At 40.3% G+C, this 16,352-nt stretch overlaps 2 protein-coding genes across 8 annotated transcripts in view; one reads left to right on the top strand and one right to left on the bottom strand.

Annotated features, from left to right (window-relative positions):
• The window catches only part of LOC309361223 (uncharacterized protein), a gene marked incomplete at its 3' end in the record, with an annotated part of 497,879 nt that overhangs the window by 442,769 nt on the left and 38,758 nt on the right, over positions 1-16,352 (top strand). The gene's annotated exons all lie outside the window — the stretch shown is intronic.
• The window catches only part of LOC309361133 (zinc finger protein 711-like), a 72,005-nt gene that overhangs the window by 39,846 nt on the left and 15,807 nt on the right, over positions 1-16,352 (bottom strand). The gene's annotated exons all lie outside the window — the stretch shown is intronic.

The following is a 16,352-nucleotide window of genomic DNA, read 5'->3' as shown; positions in this document are numbered from 1 at the left end:
TAACTCTTATCTCCCCTACCCCTTTATTGTATTTGACTACCACGGAAACAAATCACGCAGAATTGTAAGAACAAGAGTGTAAGCCCCACAGGGAGAGACCTAGTAATGTGGGGGAGGGACGGGAAAAGAGGAGGGGGGACTCAAGGGGATAGGAGACTATCAAAACAAGAAGAAATAAGAGACTTGGAGAGCCTTTGGGCAAGAATTAAGGAGGAATTTAAGCAAAATGAATTACATATGGAAAGTAAATTGGAAGAAATGCAGGGGATGATTGACAAAAAAATAGAAGGTGCAGTAGGAGAACTCTCAATTAAGATCCAAGAGTTATCCACCAAATCCAAAATAATTGAGGAATCTAACAAAAGAATGCAGAAAGAGATGAGGGAACAGAAAAAAGAATCAGTAAGGATGAAGGAAGATCTGAGAGAATTAAATAGAACACAAGAAAGGATTTGGGATAACTTAGCCATGACAGAACTGAGACAAAAACAACTACACCTAAAATTTAGGGGAGTGGAAGAAGAAAGGAATGAGGACATAAAAGGAAAGATGGCTAAGGAATTATCAAAGTGGCTGGGATTAAGAGAAGATGAGGTGACCCAAACTATTGAAAATGCATTTAGAATTAAAACGAGACCTCAACACTTGAAGCCAAATAAATTCCTGGGTGACTGTCTAGTGATCTTCAATTCAATGGAAATGAAAAATTTGATCCTAAAAACAAGCTATCGAAATAAACTGAAAATCGGTGGGAGGCCCATCATTATCTATAAAGAAATACCGACAAGACTGCTACGTAAAAGAGAGGGGTTTAGGCAAGTGGTAGGGGTCTTAAAAAGAAATGACATACAGTATAGATGGGAATTCCCTGAAGGAATCACCTTTTTCTACAAAGATAAAAAGTTTAGGTTACTGGATCCTCAAGAAGCTGAGAAATTTTTGAGAAGATATGAGAAGGAATTGGGCAGGATAGAGAACAGGCCAATGGAGGTGGAGCTGGATGAGAAACAGGAGAGATGGAGGGGGAGAGGGCCGGGAAAGGAAGGAAGAGACGCTGAGGAAGAAAATGAGGAGAGTGATGCCGCGGTGGGAGAAGAGGCGGCAGGAGAGGAGGAGGTCCTAGGGAACAAGGACTCTAGATTTTAAACTTGTAAAACTGAACTGAGTACTTAATACACTTAAGAGTTAAACAATAGCCGTTACACTGAAGCTCTTATCCTGGAATGTGAATGGGTTGAACGAAAAATTGAAAAGGAATAAAATTGAGAAAGCTTTAAAAAATAAGAACTATGATGTAATCTGTTTCCAAGAGACGCACATAGCAAAAAAACATAGACATATCCTAGTAAATAAGAAGTTAGGGGTAGAATTTGTTAACTCGGGTATAAATAAGAAAAGGGGAGTAGTGATATATGTTAAAGAAAAGTGGGACCCGGTACTAATCTGTAAAGACGATGAGGGGAGAATACTAGGAATTCAACTTAACTGTCAGGGAGAGAAACTCAACGTGGTAACGGTTTATGCCCCCAACACAAATAAAGCTGAATTTTTTGAGAAGTTGGAACAAATACTACTAGAATTGGAAGACCATAAATTAATCTTACTTGGGGATCTCAACGGGGTCCCAGCACCGGAATGGGATAGAAATGTAAAGAAGGGTAAAGTGAATCAAGGGAAGCTGCCAAAATCCTTTAGTAATTTGGTGGAGAATTTTGATTTAATTGATATATGGAGGCACAAAAACCCTATAACAAGGCAATTTACTCATTTCTCAGAACCCCACCAGAGCTGGGGCAGAATAGACCAGATCTGGGTCTCAAGAACAATTTTGACAAAAGTAAGGGAATGTGAAATACAACCCAGAACCCTATCAGATCACTGCCCAATAGCTTTGGAAATAAAAAAGGAAACATCAGGTCCGTACAGGTGGAGGATGAATGAGTACCTCTTAGAAATCGAGGAGGTGATAGATAAAGCCAAAGCCACCCTCAAGAATTATTTTGATTTAAACTGGAATAAGGGTACGTCCCCTGACGTAGTCTGGGACGCCGGTAAAGCAGTCCTAAGAGGCCTCCTGATACAACAAAATAGCCATAGGAGAAAACTGAGAAACCAAAAGAAAGAAGAGATCCTTACCCAACTAAAAGATTGTGAAAAAAAATTAGCAATAAGACCAGGAGATGATAGACTTAAACAAACCTCCAGTATGCTGCAGGCACAATATTCCGCACTACTAAATCAAGAGGTAGAGTGGAAAATTAAATTCATGAAGCAGAAATATTTCGAATCGGCGAACAAATCTGGGAAGTTGCTGGCATGGCAGCTAAGGAGGAGGAAAAAGCAAAACGTGATAAATAAACTTATAGTAGAGGATAAGATAGTGGAAGAAACAACCGAAATAGAAAGAAGGTTTACCCAATTTTACGGAAAGTTGTATGAGAAGGGAGAAGAGGAAGAAGTAGAAATAGAAAAATACCTGACAGAGTGTGGAGGGATCCATGTAACGGATGAGGAAAAAAAACACCTAAATAAAAGTATTACAGTAGAAGAGGTGAGGGAAGCCATTAAGAGAATGAAAAACGGGAAGGCACCCGGCCCCGATGGATTAACTGCTAAATATTATAAAATATTAGGAGATCATATAGCCCCAGTGCTCAGCGAGGTTATTAACAACATCCTCCAGGGAGGAAGGATTCCAGATTCATGGAGGGAGGCACATATTACGTTAATACCAAAAACAGAAACAGAGAAAACGGATATAAGAAACTATAGACCAATTTCCCTGCTCAACAATGATTATAAGATCTTTGCAGATATTATGGCGAGCAGGCTTAAGAAGTACTTAATGAGAGCCATCCATAAAGACCAAGTGGGTTTTTTACCGAATAGGCAGTTAAAAGATAACGTCAGACACTTAGTGAATATTATCGAATATCTGGATATGAAGATAGATATCCCGGCAGCATTAATTTTTATTGATGCTGAGAAAGCATTCGATAATGTTTCTTGGAACTTTTTGTTACGGTGTATAAAAACAGTAGGAATAGAGGGCCCCTTTTTAGAAGGGATAAAGGCAATATACTCAGGGCAAAGGGCAAGGCTGATTATAAATGATAGCCTCTCCAGCCCTTTTACAATAGCGAAAGGTACAAGACAAGGCTGCCCGTTATCCCCCCTTCTCTTTATTATGGTTCTAGAGATATTGGCAAATAAAATAAGGGAGTCATCAAGAATAAAGGGGATAAAAGTCGGAGAGAAAGAGTACAAGCTCAAGGCATATGCCGATGACGTGGTGCTAACTTTAGAGGAACCAATGAACAGCGTTAGTAATACTGTAAAGATCTTAGAAGAATTTGGCAAATTGGCGGGGTTCAAATTAAACAAGGGGAAAACTAAAATTCTAGTGAAGAATTTAGATGAAGTGGCAAAGATCCAGTTGGAGCAAATGATCGGCATTAAAGTAGTAAAAAAAGTTAAGTACCTGGGAATATGGATATCGCCAAAGAATATAAACTTATTAGAAGATAATTACACCAAGGTCTGGCAAGAAATTAAGAGAGATCTGGACATTTGGAATAGGCTAAAACTGTCTTGGTCAGGAAGGATGGCTGCGATCAAAATGAGTATTTTACCAAAACTACTGTTTTTATTCCAGAATATCCCTATAATAAGAGGAACATCATGTTTTAAGACCTGGCAAAAAATTCTGACGAAATTCATATGGCAGGGGAAAAGGGCCAGAATTAAATTCAAACTGCTGACGGATGCGAGAGAGAGGGGGGGCTTCGCAGTCCCAGATTTAAGGCTCTATTACGATGCTGCCTGCCTCTGTTGGATAAAAGACTGGGCGACTTTAAAAAACCCAGACCTACTGGACCTTGAAGGCTTTGATGCCAGGTTTGGCTGGCACGCTTATTTATGGCAAGATAAAGGTAAAGCCCACAAAAGCTTCTCAAATCATATTATCAGAGGCCCTCTACTAGAAGCCTGGAACAGAAATAAAAAAGTAATTGAAAGCGGTACGCCTTGGTGGATCTCCCCAATAGATATTATAACGCTCAAAAAAACAAACCAAGAGGGGGAGAGATGGACGTATGAGGACCTCCTAGTCAAACTGGAGGGTGGATGGAAAATCAGACCCTATGAGGAGTTAAAAGGAAAACTAAACAGCTGGCTTCAATATCATCAGATTAATGCGTTGTGGCTCGAGCATAAAAAAACAGGGATAAGTGAAAAAAAATCGAAATATCAGGTAGAGATATTGGAATCTAATAGCAAACTCCTCTCTAAAATGTATAAACAATTGTTAAGCTGGGAAACCAGAGATGAGGCAGTTAAGGGGGTCATGGTTAAATGGGCCAGAGATCTGGGGCATAATTTGGAACAGGAGAAATGGCAGAAACTATGGAAAAAGGGTATGAAGTTCTCGGCATGTGCTACTCTCCGAGAAAATCTAGAGAAGATGATGTACCGATGGTACATCACCCCGGCAAGTCTGGGGAAGATGTATAAAACCGGTGATAGCACATGCTGGAGATGTAAAAACAAGGTGGGGAACTTCTTTCATATGTGGTGGACCTGTGAGGTGGTGAGAGGATTCTGGGACCAAATTTATGAGGAACTAAAGAAAATTTTAAAATACAACTTCCCTAAGATACCGGAAGCGTTTCTTTTAGGAATGGTAGGAGAAGAGATTAAAAGAGAAGATGAAAACTTCTTCCAATACGCCACGGCGGCGGCCAGGATCGCGTTGGCGCAGAATTGGAAAACATCTAACACCCCCACAGTTAAAGAATGGCAGACGAAACTATTCCAATATATAGAACTAGCGAGGCTGACACAAAGAATTAGATCTCAAAATAATACTAAATTAAAAAATGACTGGAGTAAATTTCTGGGCTATGTTGAAGTGACTTATGGAATGTTGAAAATCTCAGTGGATGGAATTTAAAACTTGTAATGTTTGAACATTGGTGATGATAATGTAATCAGCGAGTAAACTATAAGGATTGTACAACCCAAACCGGGAAGGATGGAAGTCACAGTGTACGGAACGATGTTTTATTATCCTTTTTTGGTTTTGTTTTTCTTCTTTCCTCTTTCTTTTTCTGTTTTTCTTGTGCTTTTTCTCTTTTTTATTTTTATTTTTATCTTTTTTATTTTTTTTTCTGTTCTTCTTTTTTTTTTCTTTCCTCTTTGCTTTTTTGATCCCCTATTGTATGTTCTGCTGCGGTTTGTAGATGATTGTATGATTGTGTAAAAAATTTAATAAACAGAGAATTAAAAAAAAAAACAAAACAGAAGAGGGTGGGCAGTAAGACCCTGAGGCAGAATGCAGAAAAGCAACAGCTTCCTCACTCGCGCAATCGGATTTTTGCCTGATTTTTGCCCCTGCACTCGGGCCAGTCGGCTCCAGGGACCACACATTCGCTCAATAACACGCACAGACATTTCCCCTTACTTTTTAGGAGAAAAAAATCTGTGTGTTATAGAGCAAAAAGTACAGTAATCTAAAACAGTCTTTAATGAGTAGAAAAACATCATAAATCAGACCGGCGATCGAGCGGACATCTTCTCAGCTCGACAGCCAAAAACGAAAGCAACTCACACACAAAGATTCCCGTATGTGAACAAAACCACGCCTCAGAATGTGAGACGTCACACAGAACTGTTTAACCCTGTAAGTTCTGATTCTCCTCACATAACCTAGGTTTAAGGCAGCATTTAGCTCCTAGATTTCATGTTTCTTTTTTTAAATACATTTTTATTAGAAATTTAAAGAAAACATATTATGCATAAACATATCCTTAATTTTTCCTGTACCATAAATATGCGTGCCAACCAAATCTGTTGTCATGTCCTTCTAATTATAATGACTCTTGCTTATCCAACCTCATCCAGTCCCTGATCCATATCAAACAAGCAGATTCATAATACAATTTAAGGTCTGGGAGGGCGAAATATTATAAGAAATTAAATGAACAATTAGTGAACCCATTGAAAGATGTCATGAATGAAATATTGAATACAGGCAAAATCCCAGAAACATGGAAACAGGCCTATATAACAATAATTCCAAAACAAGATGCAGACTTACTGCAAATTAAAAACTATAGGCCTATCTCCTTGTTAAACAATGATTACAAATTGTTCGCAAATATATTAGATTAGAAATTAGATTTAAAAAAATATTAAATGAGTATATATATCATGATCAGGCAGGGTTTTTACCAGGCAGACAAATGAAGGAGAATATAAGGAATATTCTGAATATAATAGAATACCTGGAGGCTAAAAATGAAAAGAAAGTGGCAATGATGTTTTTGCCGTAAAGTCATCCAGGCCTGAAGACTTGCCATTTTTAGAGCTTTTTATTGCCGCAAGCAATTCTTGCATTCTTATCTGGGAGTTAAGAATGATCCTTTGTTATTTTATGTGTGGCATATTACTACTTCTGATATACTCTTCTATCTTAAATGTTTTTTTCTTTCCCTTGTCTATACAGCTCAGGAAAATATTTAACAAATCCTTCTCTTATTTCCTTCAACTTGTCTGTGATTCTGCCATTTATGTTAATTTTGTTTATGGAGTTCCTTTGTTCACTTTTTTTCAGCTGCCAGGCTAACAACTTTCCTGGTTTATTTGCATGCTCAAAATATTTTTGTTTTACCCTTTTTATTTTCCAGCTAATTTCCTCGTTTATGATCATTGAGTATTGAGTTTGTAGTGTTTTAATTGCTTGTTTTACTGTCTCTTTATTTGCTTTGTTTGGTAGCTGTTTCTCCTTTTTCATAATTTCCTCTAAAATTCCTTTTTTCTTTTTCTCCCTCAATTTCCTTTTAAATGAGTTTTGTTGTATAGAGTCCTCTCATTACAGCCTTGCTTGCGTCCCAGACCATCTGTAATTTTGTTTGCCCTTGACTGCTTATTTCAAAATAATCCGAGGGTCTTTTTTTCTTTTTCAACAAATTTTTGGTCATCTAATAAATCATCATTCAATCTCCATCTAAAAGAAATTTGGCTTTCTTTTTGTAGTTCCATAATCAAGGAATTGTGGTCTGAAAAGGTTCTGGGATTAATTTCAACTTTTTGACTCTTATTTCCAATTCTTTGGAAATCCATACAGAGTCTATTCTTGAGCTGCTGTCATCTACATGGCTGTAAAAGGTATACTCTTCATCAAACATATGTCTCATTCTCCATAAATCTATCAAATTTAGATTTTGAGTCATATCAAAAAAGGTTTTTGACAAGTTGCCTTCCTTAGTCTCTCTCCCCCCCCCCCTTCATGGATCACTGCCTTGCCGTGGCAAAGGGGCTTGAATAACTCAGAGAAGCTATGAGCTATGCCATGCGGGGCCACCAAAGATGGACAGGCCATAATAGAGAGTTTTGACCAAACGTGATCCACCTGGAGCAGGAACCGGCAAGCCACTCCAGTATCCCAGCCAAGAAAAGTCCATGGACAAAGACAACAGGCATATAAAAGTTATGATGCTGGAAGATGAGCCCCTCAGGTCGGAAGGCGTCCAACATGCTACTGAGGAAGAGCGGAGGACATTGACATCCTGGGCATCAGTGAACTAAAATGGACGGGAATGGGCGAATTCAGTTCGGATGAGCATCATATCTACTACTGTGGGCAAGAATCCCGTAAAAGAAATGGAGTGGCCCTCATAGTAAACAAAAGAGTGGCGAAAGCTGTACTGGGATGCAATCTCAAAAATGACAAAATGATCTTGATACGAATCCAAGGCAGACCTTTTAACATCACAGTAATCCAAGCTTATGCACCAGCTACTGGTGCTGAAGAAACTGAAATTGACCAATTCTATGAAGATTTACAACACCTTCTAGAAATGATACCAATGAAGGATGTTCTTCTCATTATAGGGGATTGGAATGCTAAAGTAGGGAATCAAGAGATAAAAGGAACAACCGACAAGTTTGGCCTTGGAGTTCAAAACGAAGCAGGGCAAAGGCTAATAGAGTTCTGCCAAGAGAACAAGCTGGTCATCACAAACACTCTTTTCCAACAACACAAGAGACGACTCTACACATGGACATCACCAGATGGGCAGCATCGAAATCAGATTGATTATATTCTCTGCAGCCAAAGATGGAGAAGCTCTATACAGTCAGCAAAAACAAGACCTGGAGCTGACTGTGGCTCAGATCATCAGCTTCTTATAGCAAAATTCAAGCTTAAACTGAAGAAAGTAGGAAAAAACCACTGGGCCGGTAAGATACAATCTAAATCAAATCCCTTATGAATACACAGTGGAAGTGAGGAACAGGTTTAAGGATTTGGATTTGCTGGACAGAGTGCCTGAAGAACTATGGATGGAGGCTCGCAACATTATACAGGAGGCAGCAACGAAAACCATCCCAATGAAAAGGAAATGTAAGAAAGCAAAGTGGCTGTCCAACGAGGCCTTACAAATAGCGGGGGAGAGAAGGCAAGCAAAATGCGAGGGAGATAGTGAAAGATACAGGAAATTGAAGGCAGATTTCCAAAAAATAGCAAGGAGAGACAAGAAGGCTTTCTTAAACGAGCAATGCAAAGAAACAGAGGAAAACAATAGAATGGGAAAAACCAGAGACCTGTTTAAGAAAATTGGAGCTATGAAAGGAACATTTTGTGCAAAGATTTCCATAATAAAGGACAAAAGTGGTAAGGACCTAACAGAAGCAGAAGACATCAAGAAGCGGTGGCAAGAATACACAGAGGAATTATACCAGAAAAATATGGATGTCTCGTACACCCCAGGTAGTGTGGTTGCTGACCTTGAGCCAGACATCTTGGGGAGTGAAGTCAAATGGGCCTTAGAAAGCAGTGCTAATAACAATACCAGTGGAAGTGATGATAGTCCAGCTGAACTATCTAAAATTTTAAAAGATGATGCTGTTAAGGTGCTGCACTCAATATGCCAGCAAGTTTGGAAAACTCAGCAGTGGCCAGAGGATTGGAGAAGATCAGTCTACATCACCTCCTGGGCCCATCACCTCCTGGCAAATAGAAGAGGAAGAAATGGAGGCAGTGAGAGATTTTACTTTCTTGGGCTCCATGATCACTGCAGATGGTGACAGCAGTCACGAAATTAAAAGACGCCTGCTTCTTGGGAGAAAAGCAGTGACAAACCTAGACAGCATCGTACAAAGCAGAGACATCACCTTGCCGACAAAGGTCCATACAGTTAAAGCTATGGTTTTCCCAGTAATGATGTATGGAAGTGAGAGCTGGACCATCAAGAAGGCTGATCACCAAAGAATTGATGCTTTTGAATTATGGTGCTGGAGGAGACACTTGAGAGTCCCATGGACTGCAAGAAGATCAAACCTATCCATGCTTAAGGAAAACAGCCCTGAGTGATCACTGGAAGGACAGGTCCTGAAGCTGAGGCTCCAATACTTTGGCCACCTCATGAGAAGGGAAGACTCCCTGGAAAAGACCCTGATGTTGGGAAAGATGGAGGGCACAAGAAGAAGGGGTTGACAGAGGACAAGCTGGTTGGACAGTGTTCTCGAAGCTACCAGCATGAGTTTGACCAAGCTGCGGGAGGCAGTGGAAGACAGGAGTGCCTGGCGTGCTCTGGTCCACGGGGTCACAAAGAGTCGGACATGACTAAACAAGAAGTCTATTTTTTCCTGGCTGATCTGTCTTTAACTAGAGATGGAACTCCATTTAAGTCTCCCATTAGAATGATCTTTTGATCTGCGAATTCAAGTAATTCTGTTTCTAATTCTAATTCTGTTTCTAATGCTTTCTTGTCATTGGGTGCATAAATGCCAACCAGTATCACTTCCTCTCCCTGAATTTTAATTTGTATTATTAGAATTCTTCCTTTTTCATCCTTCTGAATCAATTTGGGTTCAAGTGCAGGATTAATATAAAAGGCTATTTGTTTTATCTGATGAGATGAAATCCATACCTATTTTTTTTATTAATTAAGACCCTTTTGTGCTTTTTTGCAATATGTGTCTCTTGGAGACAAATTATATCTAATTTCTGTTTTGCTATTACATGTTCAATCCAATGACGTTTGGCTTCACAGTTTAAACCATTTATTTTCCAACTCAGTTAATTTAAAATTGGCCATTTTCAGAGTCAGTTACAGTATCTACTTTCCCTGATGCAGCCTCTTCCAGTGCTAGTTGTTCCAGAACTTTCTTCGCTCAGCTTGGGTGGTATCCCCTATCTTGTTTGGGATCTAAGTCTCTCCTGTTTTTGTCCAGAAATTCTCTCGCCTGAAATTCTGATGTCAGTCTATATCTCCTCTTCATGTATGTAAAGGAAATGCCCTCTGGGAATTCCCATTTGTATCTGATGTCGGCTCTCCAAAGAACCGTTGTCAAACACCTATATTTTGTTCTTCTTAATCTCTGTTTCAGCGGAATCTCTCTAAAAATGTCTACTTTCTGCCCAGCAACCACGAGATCATTTTCAAAACTGTTCTGAAGGATTGCGTCCTTCACTTTTTTTGTCACTGTTAGAAAAATGTATCCTGGCTGCTTCCGTTCTCTACTCTGAAATGATTTAATTCTAACACAGCTTTCTACTAGGCCGTCCAACCAGTCTGTGCTTTCCTCCATCCATTCTGAAATTGTCTGCATCACATATGTCTCTAGAATGGGCTCAGAGTCAGAGTCTCTTGTAATCGCAAAAGTAGAACCTGAACCTCTAAGTCATTCTGTTTCTCTTGAACCACTTGTACCAATCCCAACACCCCTTTTTGTTTCTCTTTTACTTCTGTGACCTCCTCTTAGTTTTTCTAATTTGTCTACTTTTGTTTCCAAGTTGTTGACCTTATCTCCCAATATCCCAAACTGTTCTTTCAAAACTTTGAGTTCTCAATGTCTCTATGTACTTCTTCCTTCAGTGATAAGTTAGATTTTTCCATATCACTGCGGACCTGTTGTGTAAATTCTTTCATTGAGTTCAACATCTCTTTTCTAAATTCCGAAAGCTACGAGGAGGAGGAGGAGTTTGGATTTGATATCCTGCTTTATCACTACCCGAAGGAGTCTCAAAGCAGCTAACATTCTCCTTTCCCTCCCCCCCCCCCACAACAAACACTCTGTGAGGTGAGTGGAGCTGAGAGACTTCAAAGAAGTGTGAGTAGCCCAAGGTCACCCAGCAGCTGCATGTGGAGGAGCGGAGACGCGAACCTGGTTCCCCAGATTATGAGTCTACCACTCTTAACCACTACACCACACTGACAATGCAAAAAGATCTGTCTGTTCTTTCTCTCCCTTATTCCCATTGTCACCAAGCTGTACGCTGGTCCATCTAGTAGCTGCCGTAGCAGCGGAAGCAGTCGCTTTCCTTGTTGTTACTCTGTCTGTTCCAGACATTTCTTATCTGTTGGTTCCCAGTATTGTGTGAATTGATCAAGGTCACACCTGCAGGCTCTGAGTCTATTCAGCCGTGAGACTGACCCTCCCCCCCAGATCTCTCTTGGTTTCCCTTTCCCTTTTGTCTGCTTTCTCCCTCCCCACCATACTTTTATCACCAAAGCAAAAGGGAAATGTAAAAAAAAAACCCCAAATTTCCATTAGATCAAGAAATATAAAATATACAAATACATTATTGTGTAGTGAAAGAGAGAAATAGTTCATTAATATTCCAAAAGGCAGAGAAAGTGGTATAAATGTTAGGCCAGTCCATTTTCCTGTTACCCCCCAAATGTGCAAGAGTTCCCTGCAGGCTTCCTTTCCTCTCCTCCCCCTTTTCTTCTTTAGCTCCTCCAAATTTTTATATAAAATTGCTAAAACCACCAGCAGTCAGTAAAGTTCCATTTGTATCTCACTAGGTATCTGGATACAGTTAAAGTTGCAAGCCGTTAGAATGTAACCATCCATCCAGTCAAAGTTGAGTGTTACAGTTCCCCTTTGCTATAAGCAGAATCTGAGTCCCATTCACAAAAAAGTTCCCTTTGCAGAGCCTGTCCGCAAGTATCGGAAGCTGACTTCCTGTTTTGCTTCCGTTTTGCCAATAGTAAATTTAGAGTCTAATTCCACGTTTAAAATATTTTATTGACTTTTACCTCGAATCTGTCTGCTGCTTCTGGTGACACATCATAGCTTCGGCAGCAGGCTGCGTTGATGCTGAGAGCGATCTCAAGCCTCTTCCCCTTCCCTTCCTCGCGCACAGCAGCGGCCGGGAGATGATTGGGGAGAGGCGAGATTTTTCACTCTGCTGGAACCCTCAGGTCCCCACTCTCCTGTGGGTGGGTTTTGGGGGATGTGCTGAGATCCAGAGCTGCCCTCCAAGCCTTTCCTGCCAGCTCCGTGTCGCAGACGACACCCAGCACACCGCCATTATCCTTCGCAGCAGACTGGAAGTGATTTCATATGTTTCTAACACTGGTTTCCATGCCAGAATTCCAAGGCATACACCACTAATGACCCAAAGGAAAGAAGCTGCCTTTCCTCTAATTGCTTCTTTGACTGCTCATTAACCATGCTGGTGTCTCCTGGGCCCTCATAGTACCTTGCCTCAACTGCCCTATACATGCCAATTGAGTTTCTAATAGTGTATTTTTCAACAACTCACAAGCGTTTTGGAGTGATTTGACTCTGCTGACTTTGGCTTTCAGCTTCCTTTTTGCCAGTCTCCTCATTTAATGGAAGTATTCTCTTTTGAAATCAAATGTGAGCATGTTGAATTTTTTTGGCAACTGGCTATTTGCATGCTTATTTAATTTAATAGCACTATGGCCACTGCTCCAAATTGCCTCAATAAAACTTACATCCTGGGCACCATTCAAGATTAAGTGCAGGTTTGCGCCCCCCCCCCCCCACAAGTTCATTCCAACACCAACTCTTCTAGACAGAGTCATTTAGAATATCTAGAAATTTTACTTGATTTTCAATAGTTGTGGGCCTATTACTTTCTGGTCTGGTCCACACAGTAAGCCCAGAGAAAAAACTGAGCAAATTACTGCTAATGCAAATTATCAATATCATATTGTTGCTCTCAGCACAAAGAAGTATACAGTGGTACCTCGGGTTACAGACGCTTCAGGTTACAGACGCTTCAGGTTACAGACTCCGCTAACCCAGAAATAGTACCTCGGGTTAAGAACTTTGCTTCAGGATGAGAACAGAAATCGTGCGGTGGCGGCGCAGTGGCAGCGGGAGGCCCCATTAGCTAAAGTGATGCTTCAGGTTAAGAACAGTTTCAGGTTAAGAACCAACCTCCGGAACGAATTAAGTTCTTAACCTGAGGTACCACTGTAGTATCCCAATCAAGGGAAGTAATAGTACCACTCTATTTTGCCTTGGTCAGACCACACCTGTAATACTGTGTCTAGTTCTGGGCATTACAATTTAAGGAGGGTATTGACCATCTGGAATGTGTGCAGAGGAGGGCAACCAAGATGATAAAGGGTCTGGAAGCCAAGCCTTATGAAGAACGGTTGAAGGAGTTAGGTATATTTAGTCTGGTAAATAGGAGACAGAGGTGAGATCTGATAGCCATCTTCAAAGATCTCAAGGGCTGTTACATGGAGGATGGCACTGCTCCAGAGGCAAGGACCCGAACCAATGGATTCAAGTTACAAGAAAGGAGGTTCTGACTTTCTGACAGTAAGAGTTGCTCAACAGTGGAACAGACCCCCTTATGAGGTGGTGGACTCTCCTTCCTTCCAGTTTTTAAAGCAGAGGTTGGATGGCCATCTGTCATGTATGATCTAGCAGAGATTCCTGCATTAAGAGTTTGGACTAGATAACCCTCGGGGTCCTTTCCAACTCTACAATTCTATGAATTGTGGAGAGATTATTTAGAAGATAAATGCTGCAGAAATGCCTGTTTGCCAAAGATCAAGAAAAATACTATTTGCCACCTCTAACTTACCTTTCTTGGCTGTTTCCAGGTGTGAGATGTTCAGATTCACTGTAGATTGCCAGCTCCCAGTTTATGTGATGTCTTAGCATGTACTATGCTGGTGATATCACACCCATCCTAGAAGCCCTTGAGATATGTGCCATAGTTCTACAGCTGTGCTATTTATTTTTTGGGGAAAACCCCTTCCCTAGTATCTATCTCAAAGGAAACAATAAAGGAATGAATTCATAACATTTGCAAAATAAGCAATGCCATTTTACAGGCTAGGTAACTTCTGGCCAACATGCCAGATGTGGATGGCATATGAGTCTCAGAATAATTTCTGAAAATGTGATCTGCAGCTGGAGCAACAATGTTGTTCTACACATTGCTAGTTACAAACTCCACTGCCTTTCAAGACTGTCATAATGATATCACTGGGGTGGTGGAATTCTACTACAATTAAGGCAGACTTGCTAGGGGAAATGGAATAGCACCAAGAAAAAGTTGCCCAATATATTGCTTATATTGTAATAAGCATAAGAACGGACCCTGTTATTACTAGATTTTTGTATTTTTCTCTGATTTTATTATACAATTTTAATGTTTGCATTTCTGCATACTGCTTATCAATTTTAAATATTAAGCAGTTATAAATGCTGTTAAACAAAATAAATAAATTATGGAAGAAGGTGGTGGTGGAATATTACCTTACCCCTAAAAGACAGCTCCAGTGTGGTTCTGTAGTGGGTAGTATAGGATCATCAAAGAGTAAAGTTACCGTAACTTCCGTCATAGAGCTTCAGTATGCTGATGACAACGTAGTGTGCGCACGCTCAGAGGATGACCTCCAAACCATCCTAAACATCTTTCCAGAAGCTTACGAAAGGCTTGGCCTATCACTCAACATCCAAAAAACCAAAGTGCTGCACCAACAAGTACAAAATAACCCCTCTGCAGCACCAGAAATCCAACTCAATGGTGTAACCTTGGAAAATGTCCATCACTTCTCCTACCTAGGCAGTTATCTTTCCACAAGGGCCAACACTGATGCTGAAATCCAGCATCGCCTGAGTTCTGAGAGTGCAGCTTTCTCCCGACTGAAGTGCAATGTTTGCAATGTTTGAGGATCAGGACATTCGCAGGGAAACCAAAATGCTTTTTTACAAAGCTATTGTACTGCCAACCTTACTATATGCTTGTGAAACATGGACCACTTATAAACGCCATCTCCAACTCCTCGAAATATTCCATCAACAGTGTCTCCAAAAAATTTCACACATCACTTGGGAAGACAGGCGAACTAATACCAGTGTACTGGAAGAAGCAAAGATCAACTTCGTTGGACTGGTCATGTGCGGATGCCTGATGATCGTCTTCCAAAGCAACTACACTATTCCGAACTTAAAAATGGAAAGCTTAATGCTGGTGGTCAACAAAAGAGATTTAAAGAATGTCTCAAGACAAATCTTTTAAAAATGTAGTATAAACACTGACAACTGGGAAACACTGGCCTGCGAGCGCTCCAGTTGGAGAACAGCCTTTACCAAAGGTGTCAGGGGCTTTGAAGACACTCGAACTCAGGACGCAAGGGAGAAACGTGCTAAGAGGAAGGAACACTTGGCAAATCCACACCGTGATCAACTCCCACCCGGAAACCAATGTCCCCACTGTGGAAGGACGTGTGGATCCAGAAATGGTCTCCACAGCCATTTACGGACTCATTGTTAAAACTGTGTTTATGGAAGACAATCTTACTCGGCTACGAGTGATCGCCAAAGAAGAAAAGAAAGAAGGATCATCAGTAATGTACATGCAGTGCCATCATAAGGATCAAGAGCTAGCAATCCACTGTGGGTGTTTGAACATCACAAACCTGAAAAACAAAAACAAAAGATGTTTTATGTTATTTGTGTCACATCTCTTACAGCAAAATCAACGGCACCTTAAGGACAAATTTCTTATGGTATAAGCTTTTCAGGACTACAGTCCACTTCATCAGATGTTTGAAGTGTTATCCTGAGTTGCAGTCAGATAGTATGTGTATGTATAAAACAAACACATACCCCTCTCTCTCTTTCTCACTCACTTTCACCCACGACACACACGTGTCCCCAACCCAACAGTGTGTGTGTAAATATATATATACACACAGAAAGACACACATGCAGGTGATAACACTTCCTATATCTGATAAAATAAATGGTATTTCACAAAAGCTCATGTCACAGTAACTTTTGATAGTCTTTAAGGTCCCATAAGAATCTGCTGTTTTTATTGAGTATCTGAGCTTCAATTTATGTATTGCCATTAATTTCCTGAAACAGGTCATTATAAAATCTAGATTTTTTAAAAAGAAAAAAACCTTTAAAAATGTAGAGTAACGTACTCCATTTGGAAATGTGTGCTAAAGAGCTCAAGGAATAATCAAATCTGCTATGTCATATGTGTTCTTGAGATTCTTTCATAACGTTTTCCATTAAGTCCTGCTCCCATGGGTCCCAGAATGTATATACTCTAGACT

Source organism: Podarcis melisellensis, assembly GCF_964234715.1.
Source record: "Podarcis melisellensis genome assembly, chromosome: W".
Classification (NCBI taxonomy): domain Eukaryota; kingdom Metazoa; phylum Chordata; class Lepidosauria; order Squamata; family Lacertidae; genus Podarcis; species Podarcis melisellensis.
Note: the sequence above shows the minus strand (reverse complement) of the source record. Positions and strands in the feature narration are given on the sequence as shown.